We start from the raw sequence: 25,126 nt of genomic DNA on the forward strand, positions 1-25,126 counted from the left end.
CTTGTTGGTACTTTTTCATTTCTTTAGTCGCAGGTGATTCACTAGGTTCATTATAGGAGCTAAATTTAGAACTAGTACTAGCTGAAGGTTGTAAACCACTATTCTTAACAGTATCAGTTAGTTTGTTAGACTCTCTTTGGGTTGGAGAGGTTGAGGGATCGTCTCTATTTTCTACTTCATCTAAACAAATTACAGACGCACCAAAGTCCGCGTAATCAAAGATTTTGCCAACGTTTTCGTTTATTCTACTCTCAGACCAGGAATCGCTATTTTCTTTTTCTTCTTTCTCAATTTGCTTCTGGTGGTCGGAGCAAACTGAGGGAAAAGCATCACCACTTTTCGTCTCTTCGCCTAACCTCCTCTCAACTGGAGCAGGGGCGACGGGGTCATTTCTCTGGTCAGCGTCCTCTTTGGGAGGGTCTTGGTTCGTTGATCGGGGAGTAGAGACCGTGGGAGGATCCCAATGGTCATATCGGAGTTCTTCTTCGGAGTTCCACGAAGGTTTTGACTCAGCCTCCAGGGATGACGCAGGAGAAGACTCCGGGTTGTCGTCTTGTAATTTCGCTATTTCTTCGTTTTGTAATTTCTCTAGTTCGTAACCTAACCAATCGTCTTTCAACGATTCGCCCCCATCTGAATCTGCACTACTAATATCTCCGTTTGACCACCTAACTTTACTAACTACACTGAGTATGTTATCTATACTGTCCAAATATTGCAATTTCTCTTGGAGGGTAAGGTTATCTTCAAACATGACAGGATTGGTTTGGATAGCTGTTGTCCGAAGAACCTTAAGTTCACGGTCTGTATCAATTCGGATCATTTTAGGAAACTTATATTCGGTCTGAACACTAACATCTTTCTTTTGAAAATCGTCAGTCTGTATTTCCATATCAAAATTTCCAACTACATTTTCCTCAGGTAATAAATCTTCAAAGGGGGCTGAGGGGTCCGCTTGAAATAAAATACCTAATTTCTCTTCTTCGTCACCTTGGCGACGAACAACTGTGACCTGTACTTTCTTGTTTCGTAGTTGTTTAGTTAAAGGTCGAATTAAGTTTCCTACTGCTGGGGACAGTTCTGTTTGTAATGAATGCTTAATCTGGTCTAATAACGCTTCATCGTTAGATTGTGACAAAGAGCGCGATTCATTTTCATTATTCTCGTCAGGGTTCTCAATTTTCGTTTCCCTTGGTTCGGTTCCTATATTTGCATAAATTGGCTCTTTATTCGTGATAGCCTTGGGTTCGAGACCAATATTTTCGTAAATTGGCTCTTTATTCATTGATGTTCGTGATTCAGTATCTAAGTTAGCATACATGGTTCTAGGACCGATCTCGGCATAAACCGTTTCATCACTACTACCAGCATAAAAGGATTGAAAGGTGGGTCTTTGAATTTCTAATGGCGTTCTAGGTTCTGACGGTTCGTATTTTATAGGAAAGTATAGCGCTACTGGGCTATCTGGTCCCTTCGATACACCAATATCTTTATTTTCTGAACTTAACACTAAGTCACTTATTCTATTTTCCTTATCAGCTAACTTATTATTATCTAAAGGACTTTGGTTCGAGGGGACATCAGGTAGTACACCTGCTGTTGTTTCTATCTCAATTGTTGCCTGAGGCCATTCCTGACCTGCAGTTATTAGTTCGGCTATCTCTAGTTCATCTTTTAAATTTACATCATTCACTAGAGTTTTCGGGTCTACCCCCGGTGGGGTCTCGTCCGTATCTGAATTTACATATATCGTCCTAGGAGCTGGCATTGGTTTTTCACTTGAACCAGCACTTTGTATTTCTATATCATTTCTAGTCGGGATAGGGCTAGACGCGGCCAGCGGCGTTAGATCGCAACCACTCGCTGGTGCGTCTGGGGTTTGCGGACTAGCGGTCGTTGGTTCACGATATCTTGGCTGACTCCACGTATCCAAGTATCTCGGTAATGGATTCTTTTTCCAACGGCCAAATTCAGGAGGAGAATGCCCGTGTACTTTTATTTTATTGCACTCAATACAATAGTAATTATTCCACCGATCTAAAATATAACGGTGTTTGCCCGTGGGTGTCTTAGGACAATGCGATTGCCCTAAATCTAATAGCTTGTCTTTTAGTTTCTGCGCGAAACTCATTTTTGATAATAAATCTGTTTTTCGCAAGTCAGTGGCCTCTCAAACCAGGGCAGTGGGTAATCAACCTATTTCCTCTGATATGGCAAGAATTTAATCACTGATAGCTACTTCCCTCGGAAATGCTACGTCAAAATTTCTTACGTATTTTGCGACTTATTATTAGTTCAATATCTTTATTTAACTTCCTTTGAACTTGATATACTCAACTTCCCTTTCTTTATAAATTTTGCTTTACTTTTTTAGAACGGGAAACGGAAAGTGACTAGACAGCTGTTTTTAACAGATAATACCTATTTGTTCACTTATGAGAAGTTTTACTTTTTACTTCTATTCTTTAACTTTTTTTTTTAAACTTCATTTTTTTTTTAACTACAAAACCTTTTGCTTTTAAATTCACAAGGGGGACTTCGATCATCCAACCATTGGTTCATGTACTTGCATTTTAATTTTAGGTATTGCATTTGCATAAAGGTGAGTTTTAGGCAGTTATTCCCAGGCAGCCGTCGGGCTTGCACCCCTAGTACAGAGGGGCCCTGCTGGACCTGGAGAATAAGATACCTGTGACCCCCAAGCTTTGCATGGGAAAGGATTTTAGACACTTATCGCCAGACAGACTAGTCGAACTTTCATCCCGTAATACGGGCGGTTCTGCTGTCTTAGAGATAAACTGCCTGTGATCCTCCCCAAATAAGTGGTAAAGGTATTAGCCACTTATCGCCGGACAAACTAGTCGAACTTTCATCCCGTAAAACGGGAGGCTCTGTTGACCAGGGATAAACTGACTGTGACCTTACCAAAGCGAGCAGAAGCATAAGCAGACTTAAAGGTTTGCAAGTACATGAGACAAGAGCTGAATTCTGTATTAACACTCGCGTCCCGATTTCCATTTCCCTTACTACACAAGAAACGTCGTGAGGTGAACTGAGTCTTGCTCTGCGGAACCTAGCAACTATTCTGCTGACTTATAACAACTTAAAGCGAGAGAAGTTGAGAATAAAAAAATTTTCGTCGCCACTTCACTACATGTGAAATGCACTGTTTAGAGCGGCAAAAAATTATATTTGTATATCAGAGTCAAAGGCTGAACGCCGCCCAGGCTAAGTACGCCACTGAACTTTACTGACTCTACATGTTACTGATACACCACTTGACTAGTCAAAAGAAAACTTTCGCGTACACTTTTCACTTTTATCTATTGAAAGCTCTTCGGTAAAAAAAAATCACTCCCGATTTGCTAAAATCGCGTTTTTGGACAACTGAGATAGTTGGTTCCCCTATAAAGTGAATGAGCACCAGAGACTTGTTTAGTGATTCAAGAACACACAGTTGGTTACCCGGCGCCTCCACCATAAAATGTTATATATGATGTTTTGGTTCAGAGATTGGCGTAGCAATTGTGTACACTTTCCTTTGTGAAATCGTAATTGAGATCACTTCTTCACTCTCCACCCAGTACGACGAAGTTGGTTCGGAGTCCAACTCCCTAATAGCCTCGGTTTTGGAAAAACGTCTTTAGCCTACTGGTTCGAAGATGATGAGAAAGTGCACTAACAGTGGTAGAGCTTGGTACTGGAAATCGAAACCCAGGTAACACTTGAAGACTGTGAGTTGAATCTAACTAGGTGGGATAGCTTGACTGAATCAAAGAGACTATTTCACTTTACTTTTTATTAAAAAAAATAAAATAAGAATACAGATCAATTTAACAAACTCGGTTACTTGGAGTTACAACTTGGAAGTTTTTCTACATTATTCAAGTGGGAGCACAACCCCATAATACTCAATGGGTGCTAGAAGGTTTTTATGCTAAACCGCGCGTTATTGAAAATAGTAAAGTGTGAACTTTGTACATCGCAACTTGCATTGGCCCGAAAGGAAGAAATGTTAAGTCTCGAAGAGGGAATGTGGTCTCAGATTGATGGAACTTGAAAATAAAACTCATATTGATCACTAAACAATCTCAAAGTGCTCTTCCCGTGTGGAGGGGGAACTTAGAAAAAATTAGCACATACCTGATTCTTATGAAGAGCGTCCCTAACCAGAGCGAAGTTCACTGTTAGCCGTCCGTCCGTAGAATCAACCGTTGCGGCAGACAAGCCTCGTTTATAAAGGCGCTTCGTCCCACGCATTTCTGCCTTTTCTGACGTAGCTCGAAGGCGACGTCACGAGCCTCATCGAGCATGGGAGAGACTTCTTCACGCGCATGCTCAATAGTGGTTAAGACTTCTAGGTTTTTCTATGATTTTTCTCTATCACGCCGGGATTGAAATTCCTATTTTACATTTATTTTTATAGTTTTATTTTATACCTAACTCTAACTACACAATAGATTGCATGTATTTATCACTTGCGTGGTATTCCCTAAATATTACATCTAGGACCCGGCTCTGTGACCTGAGTAAAATCAAAGCCAGGGTCATACCACTATTACATGCGTGTGGTTTGGTGTCAATGAGGCATCAGGTTGATAATTCAATCTGGACCTCACCTGACTCCGTTCTCCCTATTTCTCTTTCCCTTACTGCATACACAATTTGAAACGCGCGGGCGTCTCGCCCTATAATTTGGAGTCCGGCCTAGGACTTCGAGGCACAACTGTGTAACACTTTATGCCACATGGCATATACTAAATACGTTTCAGAAGCATCGTAAGAATAATTTACTAATGCTTCAATGTATCCACGATGAGGATAAGATCCTGATGAAGAACTAATTAATTTATCATTTAACGAAATATCAATTTGACTAAATAATGAATGTAGGAAATTATTTATTGGTGCAACGGTATCATTTTGAGTTAAAGTTGTACCATCAGGTTATGTAATTTTAGAAATTACATAAAGATATAGATATGCAGGATGAATAAATTCCCCGGTTTCTCCAGGAATAACAAATTCAATAGGTCCTTCTTAGGTTAATATAGAAATAGAACGATAGTCAGCATTTGAAGTTGCTTCAATAGCTGTTTGCAGTGGCGTAACAAGACGGGGAGGCAAGGGGGCATTGCCTCCAAGTTCTAGAAGAAGTTATTGGGGGCGCCGAAGGCGCCTAATGATTACTTTGCCTTTTTTAAAGCCGATTGAAGAACGAAAAGTTTATGTACAAAACCAGCGTTTTGTATGCACTGCCAAATCTTCGACAAAGTATAGAGTGCTTTGTATTATTATAACTAATGGACACTTTTTCTGTTCCTTTTGATGTTGATTGTCTAAGGCACCTTTGATACAATATAATAAAGAAATAAAAATTACCTATATGAGTAAAAAATAGATAGAATAAAAAAGAAATAACATTGCACCAAGGGGCGCTGTAGATATATTAACTATTCCTTTTTGTCGCCCCGATTGTATAGGGGCGCCTTCGATAGAACAATAAAAGGATGTAATATTGCACCAAGGGCGCTGTACATATATTAATTATTCCTTTTGTCGCCCCTGATTGCATAGGTTCGCCTTCGATGTAACAAAAATGGATATAATATTGCACCAAGAGCGCTGTACATATATTAATTATTCCTTTTGTCGCCCCTGATTGCATAGGTTCGCCTTCGATGTAACAAAAATGGATATAATATTGCACCAAGAGCGCTGTACATATATTAATTATTCCTTTTGTCGCCCCTGATTGTATAGGGGCGCCTTCGATATAACAGAAAAGGATGTAATCTTGTACCAAGAGCGCTGCACATATATTAATTATTCCTTTGTCGCCCCTGATTGTATAGGGGAACCGTTGAGAGAACAAACAAAGATCTCCTCAGCTATCGCGCAGGAAACAGACCCTGAAAAGACTAGAACGCTCGCTGACATCCGCGAAAAATTACCAATTCAACACCGCAGAAGAGAAATTACAGGCAAGCTATTCTGAATGTTTGGACGGTATCATTTGCGAAATTAAGTGGATTCCATCAGCCAGGACTGAAGAAGTATAGTGCAAAAGAGTATGCAATTCTGGAAGGTAACTTTTCTCAAGACATTAGTGACATTTTAAAAGAATACCATGGCAATCCGGACCGACTACAACTATAATTGCAACAGTTGCTCACCACTATTCCCACCTCAAAAAATCTGAGAGACCTGCTTGAGAACTTCAAGAAACTCTATAAAGAAACAAGAGTAGTTTCCTAAAGTGTTGAAAGTTCTTCGTCTCCTGTTTGTCATCCCGGCAACATCTGCAACTGCCGAGAGAAGTTTCTAAATGTTGCGGCGTCTCAAAACTTGTCTGAGGTCCACAATGACTCAGACAAGACTGAACCATTTTGCAGTTCTTAGTGCATACCCATCCCAGACAGGCTTGACTCACTGAGCGTGAAGGAACTGTGTAGAGAATTCACAAATAGCTCCTACCATGCAACAGTCTTTGGAAAAGTGTGAATTCTACTCTTTGAACTGTTCAGTTTTTGCATCGAAATGAGCTATAGGATCACAGTAACTCGTTATTTTTACATTGAACATTTAATAAAATTGAAACAATATTATTCAGTTCTTGTTCAATAGATATATTAAAAGTGAGATGTTACGTACGCAAGGGTCAAAAAAGCGTTTTTTAAAAAAGCTTTTCCACCGCTTTTATGAATGTCAAATTTTGAACATTTTTTTAATATTTCAACTTTAATGAAGAAAGTACTTTCCACCTTTGTTCCCCATTATTAGAAGAAAAAGAGACTTAATTAATGCATTCTGAAGAAAAATAAATGAGAAGTTCAATAATCAAGGATAATTGATCACTCATAAGAAAAAGAAGGGCAAATATGTTAACCCTTTGGGGACTTTTGGTACAGATTTGAACCATCCATATCGTCGACCTTTGGAATTTGCTTGATAAATCCCTAGTAAAGCTTTTCACACGTGTTTTTTTTGCATTCTTTCAAGCGGGGAAACATCAAAGAATATGTTCCATGGGCATTTTGCAGTCACGCTTGCAATGTTTTGGGGGCAGTGACGTCGCAAACATGCACGAAGGAAAAAAGGAAAAGGATAAATTTTAGAGCTCTTTTTCAACAACAACAAAAAAAAACTGAATTTTCTCCCATTACCCATTTTTAGTCAATGTTTTTATTAAAGTAGCTTCAGTGTCATTCCTATTTGTCGTCGGATCATGGTCTGTCCCTAATCTTGTTCGTAATGACGCAACGTTTCCAGCGGTACCACTACCGCTGAGCTGTCATGTACCTGAGGAGATAAATTTCCGAGAAAGTTAATATTTGAAAATTTGAATTTCCCGCTATTTCTTTATACATTTTTAGCGGTAATTTATCCCTTCAAGTACATGATAGGGACATGGAAGTGCTACGATTGAAAACGCTGGTTCATTACAAACAAAAACGTACAAACCATAATGCTAGAATAAATAATCTTGGAACTAGATCTGATTTACTAAATTTCACTCCCCATTTTTGAGTAATAATTACTAATGTATTGTTATTCAATAAGCTCTAGGTCAAGAGTATTCATTGTAGGATCATGGTTCGTACCTCATTTTGTTTGTAGTAAAGTAACGTTTCGAACTATACCACTGCCGTGGCGCTAGCGTGTATCTGGGGGAACAAATTCTGGGGGAACAAGTTATCTTCCCCCGACAAAAGCCTCTTTCTCCCAATTTGAGAGGGATTTTTTTACTTCTGGTACATAATAAGGAAATTTGAATGTTACAGTTGGAAACATTCCTTCATTACAAATACAACGAGTTACGAACTATGATCCTACGATAAAGAGTCTTGACACTAGAGCTTGTTGAATAACAATAGATTAGTAGATATTAGGAAAAAAATGTGTAGGGAAAAATAGTAAATTTATTTTAGCACCAAGACTATTTACCCTAGAATCATGGTTCATACCTTGTTTTGTTTAGAGCGAAGCAAAGTTTTTTTGATAACATTCGCATGTCCATGTTGTGTACCGGAGGGAAGAAATTCGCAGGAAATGGGGACTTCTTCTTTTTTTTAAAAAAACAACCTTTTTCACAATTTGGACGGAAATTTTATTGCCTTAGGTACCTATTAGGGAAATTTACAAATTAGGAAAACACTACTTCATTCCGAACAAAACGGGATATGAACCATGATCCTACGATAGATAGTCTCGACGCAATAGCTGCTTGACTGAAAGTCTAAAATTTACCTGAAAAAATGGAAGTCTCAGAAAAGCTAATGTATAGGGTTTTCTAGTTCGAACGAATTGTTTGTACAGTTCTTAGAATAATGTTTAACGACAAAAAAGTTTTAGTGAAAAGTTAGTGGTGGGAACAATAACTGTTCTAAATAGTGATCTAAGGTCTTGGAAAAAAGATTGCTTAAAAAAACAACAAAAAAAGAAAATCTATTCCATGCTTTTTTGGCTTGGGATTTTTTTCTTTTAATATTTCATATTTAATGAATAAATAACAGTGACAGTGAATAAATTACGATTTGAAGAGTATCTGAAACAATAGTGTTTTCGGAACGGCGATGATCTTTTTTCTTGACTGCCAGTAGAATGTTATGTTCACTACGAGCGCAATTTTGACCCTTTTTTTCGAACCAGATCTTTTACAAAGTTACACAGCGCAAAGTAACAATGTTGAAGTGAGATTGAATATGCTTTTATGACATTTAAAATCATAAAAACTTACATCTAAGATATTACAATGGAAAGCTACACAAAATATATTTACTGCATCTCAGTCTCCAGTTTCTAAGCTTTCATTTGACACTTGAATCATTAAAATCCGTTAAAAATTAACTTTAAAAGGTTGATGAGAAGGAATGTATAATAAAATAGCATTTACTGGAATAGGTGATCTGTCACTGATTCATTTGAACGATTCCAGTACCAGCACAGGATCGTCCAATCCGATTCTCTTTCCTTCTGTTCATGCCAACATACATATATACATTAGCAATCCTTCAACACAGCTTCTAGGTAGCAATGGTAAGAGGGCGCTATATACCAATGACGTAGTTTCCTCCAGGGAGATAACGCAATACATGACGTCATTGAATCCGTGACGAAATATCTCTCGAGTCTCTTTCTCTCTTTCCTTCCCATCAGCAATCAATGATACGCAACACCATATATTGAATAAGTGAGTAACTGTTTGAATATGGTCACCTAACCGACAAATTTAGTTAAAACATCAATGTTCAAAAAAAGAAAAAAGTCAGTGTTGCCAACTCAATATATTTTTCGGAACGTTCCAGGATTTTAATTTTTCAACATATCGCTTTAAAACATATAGGGATGAATTCACCCCATTACTAATAAATATGATAATTGTTAAAAGTGAGTTGGCAACACTGGCAGCCTCCCCCAAATAACGTTGAAATTCAATAACTCGGTCCCTAATTAACCGACTTCAAAAATTCAAACGGCAAATGAATACTAATGACATAGCCAATTTTATAAAATGCATAAGTGGTTGCATAACCCACAGGATATTTCCCCTCTTTTTCAATATCTCTACAAAATTTCATTAAATCGAAGAAATAAAAATACTATCATAATTCAAATAAAATTTTAAGACTTTTTTAAAGAATAACGTTTTCCAGAATACTCAAAAATAAACCCGTAAAAAATTCCCGAAATTTCGAATTTGCTATAACTTCATCAAATATTAACCGATTTTCAAAATTCAAACGACATTCAATAGAGAGATAAATTTTCTATCTATCGAATGTCTAATAAATTGCATAACTCTAAGAATATAATTTCAAAAAACTCAAATAAATCCCTTATTTATACATGTATCTTTAAAATTTAAATGACATTATGTTCTGTATATCCAAAGGTCTTAGTTTTTTATAGTCTGATACTATAAAAACACTTATACACTTAAAACATACTTAAAATTACAAGTTTGGATAGTGATAATGAAACCATAAAAACACTTATACACTTAAAACATACTTAAAATTACAAGTTTTATTTTTGTTATTTTTTGGATTCATTTCTAAAGTAAAACTGATGTATTTTATAACCATTATCTAAATCTTTCAAACCCTCATACTTAACAAACAGCTTATACTTTTTCAAATCTTTCAATACTTGCTCAGTTTCATCATTATATCTTTGTGGTAATAACGTCTTATATTTCTCAGCTAAATGTACTAAAACTTTTTGACGATAACGCTGTGTTTGAATCAATTTCCATAATGTTATCTCGTACCCTTTACCTTTTCCTAACTCATCTATGCGAAGGAATCTCAATGCTTTAACGTCATTTTTTATTCAAATAATTAGCCACAGTTTATTTATTATAAGGAAAATGTTCGTTTTATGAGAAATTCATAATACCGATTCTCATTTACATACAGAAAATTTACATAAAATTTACATACATAACTCAACAGTTGAATAATTATCTTTTAAACCAGTGTATTTAATTTTTATTCCATCTTTAACGATCTCATCAATCATTTTATCTGTTAAGTGTTTTGTAAATCTAGGTGGAAGAAAGACAAACTTCTCACACTCAACTAAAATACTCTTTCCAAACTTAGTTTTAATCTTTTCCATTTTCACAATCTTATATTCTGTATTTAATTCTAATTCTCTTAATCCAATAACTTGTTTTTGTTCAAGACTTCCAAGTTTATTTAAAAGCTTAATATGACTCGACATCTTATTTATTATATAGAAAATCAATGAACACTCTTCAATTTTTATCTTCAACAAAAAATATTTAATCATTTTTTATCAATTTCGTTTATAGACAAAACTTCCATAAAACAATACAAACATACATTTAACTATCTAAAACTCTTCTACTACTTTCTCATTCTTGGGATTATATGTAAAGTTCTTTTGTCCAATTAAAATCGCATAACATATAGTATCAGCAGCCACAGCTTCTGCAAAGTCTACTACAATCTTTATGTTTGTTCTCTCATTTACCGACACATTCTTCCTCTTACTAAAATTAATCACATACATTGGTCTGTTATCTATAAACTCTTTAGGATCATAGTACATTTCGGTATTGCCACATGTTATTCTCTTAAATGCAGTATAATCTTCGTACATCTTAAAATAATTCTTGTTAGCAATATCTAAATTTCTTGATTCTTTTGGAAATACCTCATTCCTTCCATTCTTAAGATAGATATTCTTTACCTTACAATGATCAAACTTACTTGCATCTGCTGTTTGCCACTTCTATCAGTTTGGAACATTACAACTACAAAATCAGGCATATCAAATGGTCTAGAATTAAATTGAGTAGTAACATCGAACTCCAAGAAACAACCTACAACAGTCTTCTGAACACATTGATAAGTATGGAATGAAAACATGATTTTAGGTTCTTTAAGAATATTAAACATTAACTTGTTTTCATAATTAGATTCGTATTCAACAATAGTCATTCTTATCTCCATACTTTTTATTGTTATTTTCCCATCATGAGGAGCTGCTGCACCTGCTCCTGACCCAGTCCATTTGTACAAGACATCGTTATTGTTGTTAGCTTTTGGAAATGTTATTCTCAATCCACCTTTCCACATAACCTCTTTATAATCACTTAAAAAGCCTGGAATTAATCTTAATGGGTAGAAAACACTAAAGTCCTTTCTTAGACCAAGTTTATCATCCGTTTCAAATCCTGCTTGTTTTAGATATTCAACTTCTGGTTTGGAAATCTTTAATGTTCCAATAGCTGTAGATGTTATTCCAGGTAGTTCAATCTTATCTATAACAACCCCATGCTTTCTAACCTCAATTTGAGAAAAGAAGAATGGTAAGAAGTTATCTACAAGTTTTATAGTATCATTTGCACCAAATGTTCCTCCAACTGATGCACCAAAAACTTCAAAAGTCATATGACAATCTGCTTTGTGTGGATGTATGAACCCATCACCCACATCGAAATCAAACTCAATATCTTTGTTAGCTTCATTCAAATTATTAAATGTTCTTGTGTTAGCTTTAAAACTCTGTAACTCGTAACTCTCAACACTATCTATTTATTATAAAGAAAATCTTGAAACAACGCTTTTATGGGATATACCCATAAAAAAATCATACATAATAACATTTAAAAACTTATAATCCCCATCCTAACTTAACCTTAGCATTCGTAGCAGTACCAACCCCAAAAGCAGCTAATCGTTCACCAATTGGCGCATCATTACTAAATGTTCTTTTCCATGCTTTAGTTTCTAGTTCCTTATCTGCAATATGTCTTGACTCTGTATCCTTATTGTCTCTGTAGTATATATCGTGTTCTTTACAAGCTCACCTAATGGGTTAATACCTTTATCTCCTCTTTCTAACCTTTCTTGTAGCTTAGTTCCCGGACCACAATACGAAAATCCTGGAATATGTAATTCAAATGGGAGTTTATTAATCAAATCATTTACTAATCCTTTTCCGAGCTTCTCATCATTCCAGAATCGTGGTGGTAACGTATTTAAGATCTTAATCAAATAACCTATACATTTTGGATCATTAGGAATAAATTGTGAAAGCTTATTATTAATCATACTCACTATACCTACTTTCTCATTGTAAAAGTTATTATTACCAGCCTTTTCTTCTGCATCTATAACTATTAACCGATCAATTAACTTTCTCACATCATCCATCCATATATATTATTTAGGTATCTCTGTATATTTTTTAATTCCTTCACCAGTCCTTTTAGGAGTTGGAGGTAAAGATGGTTTAATATAATTATCCCAAATAGGCTTGATAATATTAATGTACTTAGAACCTCTATTAGATGCTACTTTTTTTTATCTCGATTATATTTTTGGAAGGCAGCATCTGATTCTATTATTATTTCCTTGTACTGTTCAAAATCGTCATCATCAAAATCTTCAGTGGTTTAATTAATATTCATCGTTAACAATTCCCATAGACCTTCTGTTCCTTTATAAGTTTTACCATTAATTATCAAATCATCACCACTCACTTTAACTTCAGAATTTCCTATCTTATTTATTATTTTTCCATCTTCTTCTACAGTTCTTATTCCAAACACACTATCATTTCTTTTACTATAATATTTCGTTGCCATCTTACCAAATGATTGTGCTGTTGTTAAAGGCTCTACTCCTTCAACTTTATCTTTAATTTGTTTTCTCATTTGTTTTATTTCTCCTGTTATAGGTGTATCACTACTACTTGGGGAACTATCATAAGTTATCTTTTTAGGTGTTTCTAGTAGACTAGGATCTATTGAAGCCGTCTTATGTACAACTGGAACAAGTTCAGTTATTAGATTTTTATTTTGTTCTGCTACTTCTTTGATCTCACTTCCCAAGTTTTGAATAGCATCAATTACAGGTTACTCTTGTGTTTTAAATTTATTATATATACCTGATTTTTCTTTCTTCCAAGATTTGAAGCACTTTATCAAGAACTCCTTTAACTTGATATTCTTATTAATATCTTTCTCACCCCTTTATTATATAGAAAACGAACAAACGTCAATAAACGTGAAAAAAGTCAAACGTTTATAAAGTGCTTTATCTTGTTCCTATACTTACAATTGATTACCTTTCTTGTCATATCAATTACTATAAAACCATAATCATCTTGCCAACATTTTGAACATATGTCTTTAAATTTACCATAAGACATATCTCCTCCAACAAACTCATTATACACATGTTTAAGATTAGTATCCTCTTGCCTAAATACACATAGGAAGTTAACGTTATCTCTTATAAGCTGTTTAGGCACTTTTGAATATGTTTGTGCAATATAGAAACAGTCTAAATGTCTATGTCTACCTCTTGTAAAGTAATTTCTAACAGTATCTTGATTCTCCAAAATGTAATCGTCAAACACAACTATAGAGTATTTTTCACATTCATCAATAGGTACAATACAATCATTACTGATTGCTATTTGCTTCTTAAACTTTAGTTCTGCTTTTTCAAATCGATCATTTAATTGCTCATACTTTGGCTGATTCATGCTTTTAGAATATATATAGAAGTAATTATTGTTTAACCAACCTGGCTGTAATAAAAAATTAAATGACAAAAAAGATTTACCACACCCAGATGGACCCACTATAAGGCATCGAATATCATCAGGTATTAGTTCTCCATTTCTTTTCTTAGCTGTTGTTTCTTCTATCATCTCTTTTACATCCCAATTAATAGTTTTCTTACTCATTTATTATAGAGAAAATTGTCTCTTTTATGATCTTATATCTTTAAGTTGTTCTCTGATCTTAAGCAACGTATCTTTTATATATTCGTTATCCATTTCACCATTTAATGTTATTATCATCTCTAACTGTTCTTTAAATGAATTAATACAAGTGACAATGGTTTTATATTCATCTTTTCTTTTGCTTATGTTTAACTCAGAAGACAAACCTGTTATTATAGCACTTCCAGTTGCAAGCGATGTTGTTAATATTGAGTAAATTGTTACAGGTATAAAAATATTAATAAAATCAGTTGTTGCAGAAAGTATAACCGATTATGTGATCAAAGTGTAGCATGCATATTTAACAATTCGTAGTTTTCTCTTTTTCTTCTTTAAATTGTATTCTAACTTTTGAATGACATCTTCTATTAACTTGATTACTTTCTCTCTTGGAATATCTCTAGGTAAATCAAACTCATTCATTTATTATATAATAAATGACTAAGGTATTTAAGTTAACGAGTGATACTTCTGTTTTAAAGAAGAAACTCCATTACGAATTAGACAACAGTAGCAGCTATTTAAGTATACGACTAGTTGGGTTTTACACAACATACTTAACTCCAAACATAACAACAGAAAAAAACAGTTTCTCATATGGTGACAGACAAGTTTTTATTCCAGAAGGGCAATATAATTTAAAATCACTTGATGAGTATTTAAAATCTCAATTCATCAACATAACATTATCAGAAGATCATTAAGAAATAGAGTAAAAATAGAAACTGATAGTAATGATGTTACAATTGGGGATATAGGTACTGTCCTCGGGTTTAATGTTCTTGAAGTTTTAGAAAAAAACAAATACATATTGGAAGTAAGTTGCCAAAGTTTCATCCGTTTGATACTATAAATGTTCACTGTAATATAGCAGATGGTATGTTTGTTAAAGATACAGAATACACACATAGAGAAACAGGAATTATAGCATCATTTAAAAGAGATGCTGAGTTTAAACATATATTATTTATCAGCCTACTTATCCATTATTTTTCCCTATATCCAAAGACAAGGTTGACAATTTTGAGATAAGGATAACAGATGAGAATGATTCCTTAATTGAATTTGGTGGAGCAACAACAACTGTACTTTTACAAACTAAGATTTTCTCTTAAATAAATAGGAAGATGTGTTCTATTAAAAGTTGTATGTTTAGTGTTCCTTATAACGAACTAAAGGATTTAAATATTGATCATGTATTAACAAAGAAACAACTTAGTGATAAATCTAAAAAAATAATGAAGGTAAAGGAATTGATTTAACTTTAACTACTGCACAAATGAAAAAGATTAAGAAAAAGCATATGGGTGGTTTTATTTTTACAATTCCAGCAATTTTAGCAGCTTTAGGTGCAGTCGGTTCATTAGCAGGTGGTGCAGCAGCGATTACTAAAACTATTGGATGCTAAGAAGAATAAACAAGAACTTGAAGAACAAAAAAGACAATATGGCTATGGAAGAAAAGCAGGGAGCCGGTAAACCAAAGAAGTCAAAAAACTAAAACCATTGACCAACTTCGGTATAGAGAGGTTGGTTAAAGAATTAAAGATAAAACGATTTAGAGGTGTATTTACGAGTGATGAACTTCCACAAAAACCCTATATAAATGAGTGTGGTATAGTTAACCTCGATAAATCAGAAAACATTGGTACTCATTGGATATGCTATTGCAAAGATAACAACATAAAGTACGTGTTCGATTCTTATGGTGGTGTTCCTCCTAAACAACTAGTACAATATCTTGGTACCGAAAACTTATTTTACAATGACGAACGAATACAAGACTTTAAGTCACTTATATGTGGTCATCTTTGTGTTAAGGTTTTAAATCTTCTAAATCAAGGGTATTCTTTTAGTGATGTTATGTATATGATTAAAAAATGATTAAATATTATTAAGTTTAAGTACTTTTATGGTTTATATTCATAAAAGTTTTGTTTTAAGATAAATATAGAAGCTATACACAATAGATTTTTACATTATTTTGAGAAGCATGAGGATGAACTAGATGCACTAGTTAGATTTAATTTTAATTAGTATTTTCGGGATGTTAGTAAGATGGACTTAAAAAATAAAAACAACGCATATACAGATGTTCAGTTATGGAAAATGTTAATACCTAAATTTTTGTATACGGAAGAAGAGTTGGTAAAGTTATATCCAATAATTACCTTAAAGGATATGCTGTCAAATTATAGCACCGCACCATTAGAATGCAGTAATTGTGGTTGTAAGTCATTAACAAAAGGTATGGGTAGATACATTTGTGACGATTGTTCTGTGGCGAATGGTTTTGTTTACAGTACTTGTGAAGGAATGAGAGCTGCTTGCGTAAGAAAACCGTGGTATGATACTATAAAAAGATTTAAGTTACAGTTATCTCGTTTGCAAGCTTTACAGGATAGAACTATTCCTGAAGATGTGTTCAAGGTGTTAAATGATGAATTTAGAGATATATCAAAAGATTTAATATCAACAAAAGATGTTTTAGAAGTACCAAAGAAAAGCAAATACACAAAATATTATGATGATGTTTATTTAATACACTATCACCTTACCGATCAAAAAACATTAAACTTACGACATATGGAAGAAACACTTATAAACGACTTCGAAAACTTATACGAAACCTTTAGAGAACTGTATCCGAAAAGAGTATTGTTTATTAACTTAAAATGTGTATTGTACCATCTGTTGAAACAGCATGATGTTCATGTTGATATTGATTTTAAACACTCATCTAAACAAATAGAGATGTTAAAGAAATGTTTTGAAAATTTAGGATGGACATTTTCTGTATAATAAATGAGTATGGATATATTTGGTAATGTTAAAGATAGAAAAGATAATGTTGATATTAGTGAAAAAAATTAAAGTTGTTGGAGAATTTAAATGATGTTGTTAGCGTAAGTCAACTTAGATCAATAGAAGCTCAATTAGAGAACGATAGAAAACGATTTGAGGATGCATTAGAAACGTTACAAGACACATACGTCAAGAAAGATTTTCAAAAGGTTAGGATGGATACTACTAAATTGATTATGCAGAAAGAAACTATACCTTTATTATGTCGATTGAGAACTAAGAATGTTAAGGAGCCAATCTTTAAAATATTTAATCTCACTAATGGTTACACATTTCTCTATAATGGGAAAATAATGCACATGGAATTAAGTTTAGATAAATACTTTTTAGACATATATATAAGTGATACTTTGATTGAAAATATACCTTTTAGCTTTAACAAGAATGATATAATAACGATTGAACCAAATAAAAATTCAGCTATGGAAGAAGGTCAATTTTTGTTTGTTATAATGTACATAGAAAGAGAGCTTTCCTAAGGACGTTTGCTATATAATAAATATGGATATTTTTGGTTATGTTAAAAGTATAATGGACAAATCTAGAAACGTTTTTACATCCTGGGTTGATTTTAAGAATAAAAGATTGGTTAATGTATCTAATGCTATCGATAAACAAAATGTAACATTAGAACAGCTTGAATCAGTGAAAGAAGAGTTTATGTTACTTACAAGAAAAGAAATTGTTGAAGTTCCATGTCGATTGGCAGAAGATGATCTTGGGAAACCAGCCTTTTTTGTATATAATTTAGCTGCTGCCTACAAATTTCTTTATAGAGGTAGGTTAATGGATATAGAATCAAGTCTTAATAAACATCTTATAGACTTTTATTTTAAATGACGTTTTATTTGAAAGTTTTCCATTACACTTTAATATAAATAATCAGATAACAATTAGACCATCTAAAGATTCTGAATTGAAAGAAGGTGAATTATTATTGCTTAGTATGTATATAGAAATAGAAGATGAAGGTGAAAACGAATCAAGTGATGATGATGACAATGTTAAAAGTATAGTATTAGGTAGTGATAAATTTTAATTTTTTTGTTGATTTTCTATACAATAAATAATGGTGATGTATTGTGTTAAGTGTAAGAAGTTAACAGATATGGAGAAAGATACCATTAGAATTGAACAAACAAAGAATGGAAGATATCTAAAGAAAGGTATTTGTTCTGTATGTGGTGTTACTAAAACTGAATTCGTTAAAATGCCCGATTGACTAGAAGAAGGTAAAGGTGTTAGAGAAGATATTATAGAAGAAATTCACAAACAATCTAGAAAAAACTGACAGATTAAGTGTAGTTATAAAAGGTATCGATCATCTTTGGCAAGCTGATCTTGTTGAAATGGATAGTGGAGTATTAAAAGGTGTTTCCAAATTAAATAAAGGTTATAAGTATCTGCTAAGAATTATAGATGTGTTCTCTAAATATGCGTTTGCTGTTCCTGTAAAAGATAAGAGTGGGGAGAATGTTACAGAAGCATTTGAATCAGTGGTAAAAGTAAGAAAACCTAAGAATTTACAAACAGATCAAGGTAAAGAGTTTTATAATAAAGAATTTAAGAAGTTAATGGAGGAAAATAAGATTAATCATTAGTCAACCTATAGTGTTAAGAAAGCTTCTGTTGTTGAGAGATTTAATAGAACACTTAAACAAAACATGTGGAAAAGGTTCACAACACAAGGGAATTATAAATGGATAGAGATATTACCAACATTGGATAGTGAGTATAATAATAGAGTACATAGAACAATTGGTTTAAAACCTATAGAAGTTACAAGAAGAATGAGCGAACAATATTGGAGAAAGTGTATCAAAAAGATTATAAGCGTGTTAAACCCAAATACAAATTAAGTGATAATGTTCGTATAAGTAAATCGAAAGGGTTATTTGAGAAAGGATATACACCCAATTGGTCAACAGAAGTATTTGTTATTAGTGAAGTTATTCCATCGAATCCGCCTACATGTAGAATTAAAGATTTAGAAGAAGAGTATGTACAAGGTAGATTTTACGAACCAGAACTATTAAAGACGAAACATAAAGATGAATACTTAGTGGAAAAGGTGTTAAGAAAGAAAGGCGATAAAGTATATGTTAAATGGCTAGGTTTTGATGATTCACAAAGTAGTTGGATAAATAAAAGTAATGTTGTAATGTAAATATAAATGTTGTCTTTTATGGTATAATAACCATAAAAGGCGATGGGGATGATTCTACCAACCGCTCTATGTACACAATCTATTCCAGCTATGGAAATTATCAAAAATAGTAGCAGGTGGTAACGAAATAAAGTTAAAAAATTAATATTTTCTATATAATAAATATGAGTACTATGGATAATTCTCTTAGTTTAAATGATATTTGCTATGAACAGATTAAAGGTAATTATTGGTATGGTGTTTTTGGTGATTTTAAATTGATTATAGATACAGGATATTTCAATGATGTCAAGTTATGTAAAGATGGTGGAAAAAGGTTTGTTCACTGGTTAGAAAATAAAGAATCAAAAGAACTCATAGCATACATTTCCAGAATCGGTATTCCGGATCTAGAAATTATCAAAAAAGTAGCAGGTGGCAAAGGAGAAATATGGAATGAAATAAGGGGAACGTATGTTTGTAAAGAATTGATTCTAGATATATCACGACAGTTATCTCCAGAGTTTTATCTTAAATGTGATCAAATCATTATCAACTACTTCGTTAAAGACTTTCAACAGCTATACCTTACTAACAACGATCAACTTCAAACAAGACTACAAGAAATAGAACAACAAATGAATGAATTACGTATAAACAATGAGAAACAAGAAAAGGAAATAAATCGTCTTAAAACAATCGCAGCACCATATACAGATGATGTTTCAAAAGATAATTGTCTAATCATATATTAGAAGAACAAACCTAATGATCCTTTCCCTTATTATGCTATCAGATGCCAAAAGAGAAGTCTATATAAGCCTCTTAATGAAGCAGAAGAAAAATATCCGAATCATGTAATAATATATGAAAAGTTTAGATATCCTAACAGTATTAAGCTATTCAATCTAATGCAGCGAGAACTAGATATTCGTAAAGGTAAGGGTAATGAGTTTTGGACGTCCTTATCAGAAGAAGAATTGGTTAAAGAAATTGATTGTTTATATGATCGGTTATTATCTGATAATTAAAGTTAATATTAGATAATTAAAGTTACAACTTTTATGACATAATAGTCATAAAAGATAATTAAGGTTAATATTAGATAATTAAGGTTACAACTTTTATAATATAATAGTCATAAAAGGTAATTAGTTAAACATTAAACAAACCATCTGTTGTAACATCAAATGCTAAATTCAATATACTACCTAAATCGGGATTATTATGATATTTTCTTATTATAACTCTCCAATCTACATAATGTCTAAATAAATATATAAACTCTACAGAGAGGTTTTGATAAATTGGAATGTTATGCCAATGAACTTTGTCTTTGAACTCTGCAATAAATCCTTCTCTTAAATTTTGAAATATTGAAATTATTTCCCAATCTACTTTGTCAGCGTAATCTCTTATAAGGTTTTCTGATAATTGTTGAGTTCCAGATAAGACCCCCAAGAAACTTTATCTGCATGTTCTCGTATAAAGGCTTCAGAGAATTTGTTTCCATAAGATATAGCATCAAAATCAACTTTATCTATAAACTCATTAATAAATTCTTCAGATAGGTTTTGATTATACGATACTTCTTTCCAATCAACTCTATCTGCAAATTCTCTTATAAAGTCTTCTGATAAGCCTTGGCTTCCTGAAATAATATCCCAATCAACTTTATCAGCTAATTCTCTTATAAACTCTTCCGATAACTTTTTCCATGAACATATTTCACTCAAATTAACTTTCTGCAGATATTTACGTATAAAGTCTCCTGTAATGTGATCATAGTTATATTCCTCCTCATAATCATCATAACCTATAGATAACCATTGTTCATCAGTCAGTGAATCTAATATTTCATCTGCCAAATTCATAACATTTGCATAGAGAATGTTTTGTAGAAGAAATTAGTTGTTTTCCTTAGTGGCTTTCTTGAACAAATGATCTAACATACCTATGGACACGCTAAAATTTATTTTGTCTTCATCATTATAACCACCAATATCTAAATATTTACATACACAATCAAATATAGGTTTGTAAGATAATATTTCCTTAGCACTAGTCATGTTCGTTTTTTATTCTTAGATTTCTTAAATTTATCTCATTTTGTTGGTTTTTATTTAATAAACATGGAGAAAGAATTTGATTTATTACATGATAGACTTAAACTAATTCATCATGATCTTAAATTCTTAGCAGCACTATTAGAGAAACAAATACTGTTAAAGGAAAAAGAATTATTAATAATGCAACAAAAAACGTCTGGTTTGAGTAGTGATGATGAATATAAATATGGTAATGATGATTATGATGATGATGATGATGATGAGTAAGTTTACAAAAATGATTTAATTTTAATATGTGTATATGTGACTTTGATGGGTTATTCTCATCAAAGTCGTGTTCTAATACAACGCGTAATATGTAGACAATGGCAGGAGTGTACAATGTTAAGCGTTGTATTAGGATATATGGAACTAAAAATAGTGCAAAAATGAACAGAAATAATCCGGCGAAGATAAAAATTGAGTAGTAAGATTTTCTATATAGTAAATAAGATGAGTAATTATAGTAGATTTACTGTAGTAGAGTTAAGACGACAATGTAAAGAAAAGGGAATCAAAAGATATTCCCGATTAAGAAAAGCAGAACTAATAAACCTTCTTAAACAATATGATGATGAACAAAACAGAAGACAGATTAGAAATATATTCCCATTTATACAAGAAGTAATTGAAGAACCAAAAATCAAAGTTGAATCAGTACCAATTGATGTAAAACTTAAAGAAACGACAATGAAATCAAGATTGGAAAAATGGGAATTTACAATAGATTACAAACCACAAGATCCACTTGAACAATATATTACTGCAACATATAAGGCCATATTAAACAGATTACAAATTAGCTTAAGTAAACACAGTTCATTAAAAGCTAATCTTTATATAATTTGTACATATAAGAAAGGTAAAAAAACTCAAAACTTCTATTTTAACACTGAAAACCAAGAAATATATCAATCAAGTAATTTAAAAGAAGAAATAACTAAGATGAACAAAGATTAAGAACAAGAATGGATGAGTTCCAAGCTAGAGGTTCTGGCTGGGCTCTTATAAACATTAACTTTTTACAACTAGCAATCGTCAAATATACGCCATATAGAGGATCAATATACATAGATTTACCTGATAAAATTAAAAATAAACAATCAATCATAAATGTAAAGAACGAAGATGAAAAATGTTTCTTATATTTAATTTGTTCTGCACTATACCCAGTTAATAAAGATCCACAACGACCTTCCAAGTACAAGCAAGCTGTTAAATACTTAGAAGAAAAATTAAAAAATATTCATTTTCCTGTAAAACTATGTGATAAGATCTGAAAAATTACTTAATATTTCTGTAAATGTTTATGCATATGATAAAGACTATTCAATCTATATACTACATCACACACAAAACAAGCAAGAAAATCATATCAATTTATTATATATAAAAGAACAAAATGAAGATTATGTTAAAACACACTATTGTTGGATTAAGGATTTAAGCAGACTAGTATGTGCACAGTTAACTAAATGGAGAGCTCGAAAATATTTATGTGATAGGTGTTTGTTATACTTTTACTCACAAAACGCTTTAAATAAACATGAGCAAGAGTGTTCGTTAAATGATCCAGTAAAAATAATAATGGCTGAAGAAGGTAAATGTGTTGAATTTAAAAACTACCAATACACAATGAAAATGCCATTTGTGATTTATGCCGATTTTGAATGTTTGTTACATAAAGTTATGGGTTGTGAAGAATGTTATCCAGATAACGAGCCATATACAAAAAATATCAACAACATAAACCATCTGGATTTTGTTATTATGTAGAAAAGAGTGATGGAAGTAAAACCAATCCAGTTTTGTATAGAGGTAAGAACGCTGCTAAGGAATTTATAAGATTATTAACAAAAGAAGCCAAACACATATCGAACATATACAAACAAAATAACGAATTACCATTAACAAAAAGTCAGAGAAAAGAATTCAATGACTCTAAATGTTGTTATTACTGTAAGCAGGAGTATACTAAAGAAAATCATAAAGTTAAGCATCATGATCATATAACAGGAAAATTTATAGCACCACTATGTAATAACTGCAATTTAAAAGTTAAAGTACCAAAGTTTGTACCAGTGATCATACATAACTTGACAGGATATGACTCTCACTTGTTTATAAAAGAGCTTGGATGTAATAAAGAAGAAATAGGTCTAATACCTAACAATGAAGAAGGATACATATCATTCAGTAAAAAAGTTGGAACTATTAAATTGAAATTTGTAGATTCATTTAGACTTATGGCTTCTAGTCTAGACAAATTATCATCAAACTTGAAACCTGAGCAAATGATACATACACAACACTTTTATTCTAATCAAGAACAGTTTCAACTTGTAATAAGAAAAGGTGTTAGTAGTATTGGCCTGACTATAGGACACTTTTTGGCCCATGGGTCCCTGCCTCAGGACCCATGGTCCCTGGCCGGGGTCAATGACCTAGGGGTACATAGGACCACCCCCTCTAAATTTTGGCAGGGGTACCATGGCCCACCCCCTAAATTTTGGCAGGGGTACATAGGACCACCCCCCTTAAATTTTGGAAATTGCCAAATCTAAAAATTTGGTATGGTAGGGTAGGACAATAGTATGTACCTCTATCAGTATTGGGGGTCTATGTCGTTCCCTTTGATGGGTAAAAAATTGCCAAAAAGTCAAATTTCGGGGGTTTTTGACCTAATTTATCCCCTTGGATGAGGTGTTATTACCCTATATGGTTATATGGGCGTATACAGGGGTCCATTCCCTTTCATAGGACATGGGTATATTAATGCACCCCTTGAAAAATTTCGGAGGGGTACCTTGGCCCACCCCTTAAATTTTGGTAATTGCCAAATCTAAAAATTTGGTATGGTAGCCTAGGAGCACAGTATGTACCTCTATCAGTATTGGGGGTCAATGTCGTTCCCTTTCATGGGTAAAAAATTGCCAAAAATTCACATTTCGGAGGTTTTTGACCTAATTTATCCCCTTGGATGAGGTGTTATTACCCTATATAGTTATATGGGCGTATACAGGGGTTCATTACCTTTCACAAGACATGGGTATATTAATGCACCCATTGAAAAATTTGGGAGGGGTACCTTGGCCCAAGCCTTAAATTTTGGAAATTGCCCAATTTAAACATTTGGTATTATAGTATAGGACCCTAATATGTATTATGATAAATTTGGATGGTCCACCTCGTTCCCTTTTAGGGGTACCAAATCGCCAAAATATAAACGTAAGCAATACGTAGTACCACGTGTTTGGTTTTGACCTAATTTATCCCCTTGGATGAGGTCCTATTACCTTATATGTTTATATGAGCGTATACAGGAGTCTATTACCTTTCATAAGACATGGATATATTGGTGCACACCCGGGAGGGGTACCTTGGCCCACCCCTTCAATTTTAGAAATTGCCCAATTTAAACATTTGGTATAATAGTATAGAGCCCTAGTATGTATCACTATAAATTTGGGTGGTCCACCTTGTTCCCTTTCATGGGTACACAATTGCCAAATTTTAGTACAACCACGTGTTTGGTCTTTTGACCTAATTTATCACCTTTGATGAGGTGTTATTATCCTATATCGTTATATGGGCGTATACAGGGGTTCATTACCTTTCATAAGATATGGGTATATTAATGCACCCCCAGGAGGGGTACCTTGGACCACCCTTTAATTTTGGAAATTGCCCAATTTAAAAATTCGGTATAATAGTATAGGACCCTAATATATATTAAT

The sequence above is a fragment of the Thermobia domestica genome, chromosome 18 (assembly GCF_964235325.1).
Source record: "Thermobia domestica chromosome 18, izTheDome1.hap1.1, whole genome shotgun sequence".
NCBI lineage: Eukaryota > Metazoa > Arthropoda > Insecta > Zygentoma > Lepismatidae > Thermobia > Thermobia domestica.